This window comes from Trichomycterus rosablanca, chromosome 8 (genome assembly GCF_030014385.1).
Source record: "Trichomycterus rosablanca isolate fTriRos1 chromosome 8, fTriRos1.hap1, whole genome shotgun sequence".
Taxonomy (NCBI): domain Eukaryota; kingdom Metazoa; phylum Chordata; class Actinopteri; order Siluriformes; family Trichomycteridae; genus Trichomycterus; species Trichomycterus rosablanca.
The window spans coordinates 31766616-31776477 of NC_085995.1; positions in this window are offsets into that span (position 1 = coordinate 31766616).

Genomic DNA, 9862 nt, shown 5'->3' on the forward strand with positions numbered 1-9862 from the left:
AACTATAAGCTTCCAACCTTGCAGCAACAGCTTAGTGAAAGCACTTTCCTGTTCCTACATGTGCACAAAGCTTGGTTTAAAGAAACTCCAGTGGTCTGCACAGAGCCCTGATCTCAGCCTCACTGAACAGCTCTGGAATGAACTGGAACATCAACTAAGGCTTTCTTGACCAACATTCACTACCCAGCCATACAAATGCTCCTGTGACTGAATGGGCACGAATTGCAACAGACATACTTCAAAGTCTTGTAAGAAGTTATTGTCCCCAAAAAAGTGGCTGTTGTTATAGCTGAAAGGTCACACAGAGGTCACTCTATTTTAATACCATTTGTTTTTAAATTGGGATGTCTAACCAGCTCATTCTTTTGACCATATAGTGTATTTTCCTTTCCTTCTAACTATCTGCAAAAAGAAGAAGATTAGACGTCAATTTGTGTAATATTTAAATCTGCTAACCTCCCTGTAACCTTCCTCAATAGTATATGGGTTTGGTCAGCATGTGGAAAGTGAGCAATGTTAGATTTCAGAAGAACTAACTGGGAAAGGATGTGCAAGTATGTCTATTGCTTAAGCTCACAGAGGCAGCTGTGAATGCAAGAATCATCTATAACAAACAGGACTTGCAGGTTAAACATTTCACTGATGAATGTGTGTTTGTGCTCTCCTGTCTATCCAGAGTGCTCAAGCTATTTGTAACAATCCCCTAAAGCACTGGCAAGGCAGGCCAAGCCACAATACAAAAGGCCAGGAGCTGGGTCGAGAATTATTCTTACATTGGTTCTTACATTAGGTTATTGATTTATCATTGTTGAAATGCGGAAATCTCTTTAGTTGACACAGCCGTGATGTAGCAGAACATGGCAGAGACATGACTGATTGATGTTATATATTTTTTTGTTTTTCTGCTATGAAATGATAATCAAATACACTTAGAAACCTCTTTTGTTTAATAAAAGTACTTGCCATGCCCATGATTCTGTTCTATCTGAGCTAAGAGATCATAAGTCATCTTACCTCCTGATGGGATGAGTGCTGGTGTCCATGTGAAGGCAGTGTGGTAAGAATGCCAGGGCTGAGAAGCTGAACGAGCCTGTTTTTAGAATGCCTGGTCTGGTGTGTGTCCCACTCAAATCTTCCAGCATTTTTATTTAAACAGATCAGAGGCAGACTCCCGGTTTCATTTGGAATCAAGCTCCTAGAGACCAAAATAAAATGTGTTTACATATATGAGTACTTCTTATAGTATGGTGAAAAGTATTTGCTTCCTTATTGATGTCTTCTGTTGTGAATATTGCACACTTAAATGCTTTCGGGATTGCCACGGTGGGTAGCACTGTCACTTCCCAGCGAGAAGGTCCTGGGTATGATTCCCAGGTGGAGTTTCTGTGTGAGTTTCCTCTGGGAGCTCTGGTTTCTTCCCACAGTCAATGAAATTGGATATACAGAAATGACCATGACAGTGTTTGACATTGTAGTTGAACGGATGAATCATTTGTAACCCGTAACTTGATATTTAAATCCTAATAAATAATTAAACAAATTGTTAAAATACAAATATTCAAAACCAACTGGCTCTCTGTTAATAATCATTGCCACCTTAAACGCAATAACTCGTAGTGCCAGCCTTAGCAAAAAAATATGCAAACCATCATATTAAAGAAACAATTAAAGAACTTTTGACCCACTTTTAACTAGCTTGAATGACAAATAGCTTGAGTTTAGCTTGAATAAAAATAATTTAAACCATCAAAAAAGCAATTACGTATAATAAATGTGCAAAAAAGGAAAAAAAAATCAGAAAGGGGGCAAATACTTTTTTACAGTGCTGTAATGAGATTAAAAATAATGACATTCATATATGGTTTATTAATTCTGTGATAATTCTGGAACACTGGGTGCAGGGAGAGAATAAACCTGGGCAGGGCATGATAGACATAGAAAGTGCACAAAGGCATAAAGAGAACATGCCAATCAGAACATTTTAAGATTCTTCCTAAACAGGGCTGCAATGAATCCAGAGCCACCCAGAGGAAGAAAAGAGGTGAAGCTGGAGTAAAACATTCCAGGGTACCACACATTCACCATTTTACTAATTCATCGACCTACATCTAGAGGCAATTTAGGGCACCCTGTCCATCTTCTGGCACCAAGGTGGCACGTATGGTTGAATAGCATTACAGAAACATGGGTCTAGGGTTTAATCCGCACCTCAGTTTACCTTCTATACTGTAAAGAGTTTGGCATAGTCTCTCTTTCTACGTGTGAGTTTCCTCTGGGTACTTTGGTCTGCACACAGCTCTCGGGGAAGGGACCCTGGTCACCCAGCCAAGGACCTGTGCCTCCCCCTATTTATTCACATGTATGAAACACTTTAGAGTAGCCAGTCTCATGTTTTCGAATGTTAAAAAAGCCTAAGCAGACATGTAGAGAACATACCAATCTCCACAGACAGTTAATGACAAAACAGATTAACCCTAGCTCACTTATAGGACCTGCCTTGCACCAGACCCACTGTGACCCATGAGGATGAAGTAAAAAATGTGATACATAAATAAAAAAAGTTTTCACTGTGCTTGTATAGGTTTCACCTGACTGTTCTAATCTAGTCTTGGGTGTAAGTGAGTGAGCAAATTAATGTGTAAGTGTTTGATGCCTGGTAATGGATTACCGCCCTGTCCAGGGTGTGTTCCTGACATACTGGGTCACGTCTGACCCACTGCACCTGAATGAACTATGAATGAACTATGAATAAACATGATACTCTCTCTTCTGGTTGGAAGTATTAACTGTTGATAACGTTTTACTTTTTTTTTTTTTAGTATTTTTGACCCACATGAGGCCATGTGATTGCCAGGGCAAGGAAAACACTCAATAAATAATCCACACTACACTGGCATGGCGCCACCTACTGGTCAATGTGCTTACTGTTTAACAAAGAGACAAAACAAAGAGTCCTGCGTCGTTCATCCACCTCGCCTTCACACCATGTGCTTCCAGCTCTCAGAATAAATCCTCTCGGTAATAACACAGTGTATCTTTTCACGTGCTTTTAGCTTTGTTTTAGTGTTTTTTTCTTTTGCATCATCATTAATGGCGTGTCTGTACATGTTTAGATATGAAGATATGAAGTGAAGCAGAAGGTATTATGTTTTATTAAGGTGGACAGGTAAAAACGCATTAAGGGAGACTCCCAGACTGAGATGTTCCACCTGCACTTTCACTACTGGATGTGATTTTGTGTATAAAGCTGATCTGTAATACAATATAACACATGAAAAACAATACAAACCCTGTGTAGGTGTGTGTATCTGGGGTACAGTTCAGGCTTTAACCCATTACATATACAGTGTTCACACCAGTACTCGGCGTACTTCCATGCTGCTGGAATTACACTCTGCTGTTACTCAGCCCTCACAAAACAATGTGATTATATCACTAGACGCACAGATGTAGTGCAAACAAACAGGACAGATATCCAGCATAAGAGATAAAGACGAGAACACGGGTGTATTAGGCTGCAACACTCACCATCATGCGCTCCTGGATGCGTAAGTGCATGTCAATGATCATGAACACCTCGGTCAGTGTGAGTTGAAATAAAGAAAAGCATGTAGAGATGTGGATCAGGATCCTGTGCGCTATTGTTTCACTGAATGGAGTTGAATGAGTAAATGCGGATGTGGGACAAGGCGGCTTCCTCCTGTCATTCCTGTGGTTGGTATCTCTATAACTCGCCCCTCCTTTTACTCGCCCAGTTGCACTGTGTGTGTGTACGAGCGCGTTCGTGTCCAGACACTCTGCCAGACTGGGATAACACGCGTGCTTAGAAACGCGACCGCGCACCGTGAACGCGCAGCAAATTAACTAATTTTTTGGGCCCCCTTAACAAATGTCATATATACTGTGTATATATATATATATATATATATATATACAGTGTATCACAAAAGTGAGTACACCCCTCACATTTCTGCAAATATTTTATTATATCTTTTCATGGGACAACACTATAGAAATAAAACTTGGATATAAGTTAGAGTAGTCAGTGTACAACTTGTATAGCAGTGTAGATTTACTGTCTTCTGAAAATAACTCAACACACAGCCATTAATGTCTAAATGGCTGGCAACATAAGTGAGTACACCCCACAGTGAACATGTCCAAATTGTGCCCAAAGTGTCAATATTTTACCACCATTATTATACAGCACTGCCTTAACCCTCCTGGGCATGGAATTCACCAGAGCTGCACAGGTTGCTACTGGAATCCTCTTCCACTCCTCCATGATGACATCACGGAGCTGGTGGATGTTAGACACCTTGAACTCCTCCACCTTCCACTTGAGGATGCGCCACAGGTGCTCAATTGGGTTTAGTCCATCACCTTTACCTTCAGCTTCCTCAGCAAGGCAGTTGTCATCTTGGAGGTTGTGTTTGGGGTCGTTATCCTGTTGGAAAACTGCCATGAGGCCCAGTTTTCGAAGGGAGGGGATCATGCTCTGTTTCAGAATGTCACAGTACATGTTGGAATTCATGTTTCCCTCAATGAACTGCAGCTCCCCAGTGCCAGCAACACTCATGCAGCCCAAGACCATGATGCTACCACCACCATGCTTGACTGTAGGCAAGATACAGTTGTCTTGGTACTTCTTACCAGGGCACCGCCACACATGCTGGACACCATCTGAGCCAAACAAGTTTATCTTGGTCTCGTCAGACCACAGGGCATTCCAGTAATCCATGTTCTTGGACTGCTTGTCTTCAGCAAACTGTTTGCGGGCTTTCTTGTGCGTCAGCTTCCTTCTGGGATGACGACCATGCAGACCGAGTTGATGCAGTGTGCGGCGTATGGTCTGAGCACTGACAGGCTGACCTCCCACGTCTTCAACCTCTGCAGCAATGCTGGCAGCACTCATGTGTCTATTTTTTAAAGCCAACCTCTGGATATGACGCCGAACACGTGGACTCAACTTCTTTGGTCGACCCTGGCGAAGCCTGTTCCGAGTGGAACCTGTCCTGGAAAACCGCTGTATGACCTTGGCCACCATGCTGTAGCTCAGTTTCAGGGTGTTAGCAATCTTCTTATAGCCCAGGCCATCTTTGTGGAGAGCAACAATTCTATTTCTCACATCCTCAGAGAGTTCTTTGCCATGAGGTGCCATGTTGAATATCCAGTGGCCAGTATGAGAGAATTGCACCCAAAACACCAAATTTAACAGCCCTGCTCCCCATTTACACCTGGGACCTTGACACATGACACCAGGGAGGGACAACGACACATTTGGGCACAATTTGGACATGTTCACTGTGGGGTGTACTCACTTATGTTGCCAGCTATTTAGACATTAATGGCTGTGTGTTGAGTTATTTTCAGAAGACAGTAAATCTACACTGCTATACAAGCTGTACACTGACTACTCTAAGTTATATCCAAGTTTCATGTCTATAGTGTTGTCCCATGAAAAGATATAATGAAATATTTGCAGAAATGTGAGGGGTGTACTCACTTTTGTGATACACTGTATATATATAAAACTGTGTAGTTCATGCATTACATTTCATGGCTTTATATATACATACAGTACAGGCCAAAAGTTTGGACACACCTCATTCAATGCGTTTTCTGTATTTTCATGACTATTTACATTGTAGATTCTCAATGAAGGCATCAAAACTATGAATGAACACATGTGGAGTTATGTACTTAACAAAAAAAGGTGAAATAACTGAAAACATGTTTTATATTCTAGTTTCTTCAAAATAGCCACCCTTTGCTCTGATTACTGCTTTGCACACTCTTGGCATTCTCTCAATGAGTTTCAAGAGGTAGTCACCTGAAATGGTTTTCCAACAGTCTTGAAGGAGTTCCCAGAGGTGTTTAGCACTTGTTGGCCCCTTTGCCTTCACTCTGCGGTCCAGCTCACCCCAAACCATCTCGATTGGGTTCAGGTCCGGTGACTGTGGAGGCCAAGTCATCTGCCGCAGCACTCCATCACTCTCCTTCTTGGTCAAATAGCCCTTACACAGCCTGGAGGTGTGTTTGGGGTTATTGTCCTGTTGAAAAATAAATGATGGTCAAACTAAACACAAACCAGATGGGATGGCATGTCGCTGCAGGATGCTGTGGTAGCCATGCTGGTTCAGTGTGCCATCAATTTTGAATAAATCCCCAACAGTAACCTGTCTTCTGCACGACACAACTGATGGTCCCAACCCCATTGATAAAGCAAGAAATTCCACTAATTAACCCTGATAAGGCACACCTGAAAACCATTTCAGGTGACTACCTCTTGAAGCTCATTGAGAGAATGCCAAGAGTGTGCAAAGCAGTAATCAGAGCAAAGGGTGGCTATTTTGAAGAAACTAGAAAATAAAACATGTTTTCAGTTATTTCACCTTTTTTTGTTAAGTACATAACTCCACATGTGTTCATTCATAGTTTTGATGCCTTCAGTGAGAATCTACAATGTAAATAGTCATGAAAATACAGAAAACGCATTGAATGAGAAGGTGTGTCCAAACTTTTGGCCTGTACTGTATATATATATATATATATATATATATATACAGTGTATCACAAAAGTGAGTACACCCCTCACATTTCTGCAAATATTTCATTATATCTTTTCATGGGACAACACTATAGACATGAAACTTGGATATAACTTAGAGTAGTCAGTGTACAGCTTGTATAGCAGTGTAGATTTACTGTCTTCTGAAAATAACTCAACACACAGCCATTAATGTCTAAATAGCTGGCAACATAAGTGAGTACACCCCACAGTGAACATGTCCAAATCGTGCCCAAATGTGTCGTTGTCCCTCCCTGGTGTCATGTGTCAAGGTCCCAGGTGTAAATGGGGAGCAGGGCTGTTAAATTTGGTGTTTTGGGTACAATTCTCTCATACTGGCCACTGGATATTCAACATGGCACCTCATGGCAAAGAACTCTCTGAGGATGTGAGAAATAGAATTGTTGCTCTCCACAAAGATGGCCTGGGCTATAAGAAGATTGCTAACACCCTGAAACTGAGCTACAGCACGGTGGCCAAGGTCATACAGCGGTTTTCCAGGACAGGTTCCACTCGGAACAGGCTTCGCCAGGGTCGACCAAAGAAGTTGAGTCCACGTGTTCGGCGGCATATCCAGAGGTTGGCTTTAAAAAATAGACACATGATTGCTGCCAGCATTGCTGCAGAGGTTGAAGACGTGGGAGGTCAGCCTGTCAGTGCTCAGACCATACGCAACATACTGCATCAACTCGGTCTGCATGGTCGTCATCCCAGAAGGAAGCTGACGCACAAGAAAGCCAGCAAACAGTTTGCTGAAGACAAGCAGTCTGCTAAATGCCAAAAATTTAAATGTAAAATGGCTTGGACAGGGCGTCAGTCCAATGCTGGGCAACACTCACCTATTCATTTACTTTATAACACTTAGATGAAAGTTCAAGTAGCTGTTTTATTTGCATGCTTTTTAAATGTTAAAGAAACTACGAGCACCCAGAGGAAGGTCACACGGACACAGGGAGAATGTGCTAAACTCCGGGACAGTTCCTGGAGACATAGATGGAATCCAGGTAGCACTAGTGTCTAAAATGAAAAGCTTATAAACATATTCTGCTTTATGATCTTAGTAACAGGATGGTACATTACATTGCCTCCATTCACAAAGCATAAGGGGTCACAATATGATTTAATAAATATGAAAATGACATCATATTATATCTTCTTTACTGTTACTAGACATCTACACAGTTAAACACCCATGAGTGATGTTAGACCAACATGTTAAACACCACCATCCCAAAAAGACCATTTAAAAATACTGGCTGACAGGAGGGGGTCTGATGTGGTCCTTTGCTGAAGGATTGATATGTACTCTGAGATACTTTAATGCTTACCATACTTATAAATAGCTGGACATTTAAGTAACCACAGTTTACATGTACGCAAAAACCTGCTGACATTCTTTTCAGACCTTTCTTAACATTAAGCCAGTTTTGTGAACATTAACTACAGCATTTGCCCCATGTCTGTGTGCTTTTATGTAATGTTCTGCTGCCACATGTCTGGTTTAATGGGTAATGGAATGAATCAAGATAAAGTATGTTTGAAGTTGAGTTTTTGACACCACAGACATTGGAGAGCCAGCCTCAGGAGGTTTGAAGGATGAGGAGCAGATAGCAAATAGTTAAGATAGCAGAAGAATAGAATGCATGTAATTCAGATTTGCAGAGATCCGAGGACGTAAAAATTTATTAAAAGGAGTTTAAGGAATAGACAATATAAAGGAGTTTAATGTAAACAGAAATAAGGAATATGTAAGGATTTAAGGACTGAAAAGTAGTCAGAGGAACTGAAGGAACTGAACTAAGTAGGTCCATGTACATTAATGTATGTGTGTGTGTGTAGTTGACGTGCCTAACCTTTGTAGGTGTAATGTTTAGCCTGACTGCAAATGCTTGCATGTGTATAAAAGTTTGTTGAAGTGAAGGAAAAAAACCTGAGCAAAGTTGTGAATTAATAGAGTGCTGTTTAGTAAAAGACTTTATAAACTTTGCCCTGTCTTCTGATTCCTGTGTGTTCATATGAGACGACTACAAAGTGGGTTTCTGTGAGCAGAGGAGAAGGAGGGGTGATTCTCCCCTTGTGTGCGCAGCGCGGAGTGGAGGTGCTGCTGTTCAATAAGGACTGAAGTGTGATGACATCATTCATCTAATCAGGCCAGTGTTCCTGTTTATTATCACAAACTCTGCTATCCAATACCTGCATTTTAAGTGTATTTTATGATTATTATTCATCTATTTGGGTATACAAGAGTATGTGTATTTGTTTACACTATATGATATAGTTTTAGAGAGAAAAGGCTTGGCAACAGACTGATCGTCTATAGGAATATACTAAACTTTGATGGCTAATGTGAGTTTTATTGTCTGTGCATGATTTCTGATCTAAGCTGTGTTGGGGTTCAAATTATTTTATATGAACCTTCCAGACACCTCACATGTAAACAGGTTTTCTTAATAAAGTGGCCAGAAAGTCTAATTTTATTCTATTCTATTCTGTTTTCATACACAGTGACCATTAATCAACACAAGCAACAATAAGGTTGTACAGGAACTCCAACAAATATAAATGCTAACAAAATAAAGCAAAAATAATGCATATTTAAAAGTCATTGACAAAAAATAGCATTGTAAGTAGATTAAATTACTAAAGTCATTGATAACAAAAACTCATGTTTGCCAGTTCATTAAATTTGGTTCTGTGGAACCTGATTTTTAATGCAGTCATTCTACATAACCACATAATCAAAGAGAGCTCAAGTAACAGTGATTATGTAATATTTGTGACAGTCCTAACTTCAACACATTTAGAGAAACTGAAGTGCCAGCTTCCAGGAGCCTATCCTTCCTCCTATCTCCCAAAATCAGTATCAAACTGAAGCAGATCCATGCAGTCATATTACAAAATCTGTAAAATCCTCCTATATGAGTGGATACTAATTTAGTAACAAACCGAGGACCATCTTCATATGAATGCATTTAGCTTTGAGGCGTGCATTATTCATATGAACACAAGGATTAAACTGAATGCAGTGAGTGGTATCAATAGCAGAAGGGTTGTTATAGCACCCACCGCGACCCTGACCACGACAAAGCTGTCCTTGATAATGAATGAATAAAGGAACAATACATATTTTTATTGTGAAATGATTTTATTTAAATGAGTTTTAATAAAATGATAATGAAATGATTTTTTTTACTACAGTACTATAAACATTCGCTCAAGGGCTCCATAACTAACTGGCGGCGCACGCTGGTCAGAATCCTACATTACACTGTATTGCAGATTTAGTGCGCT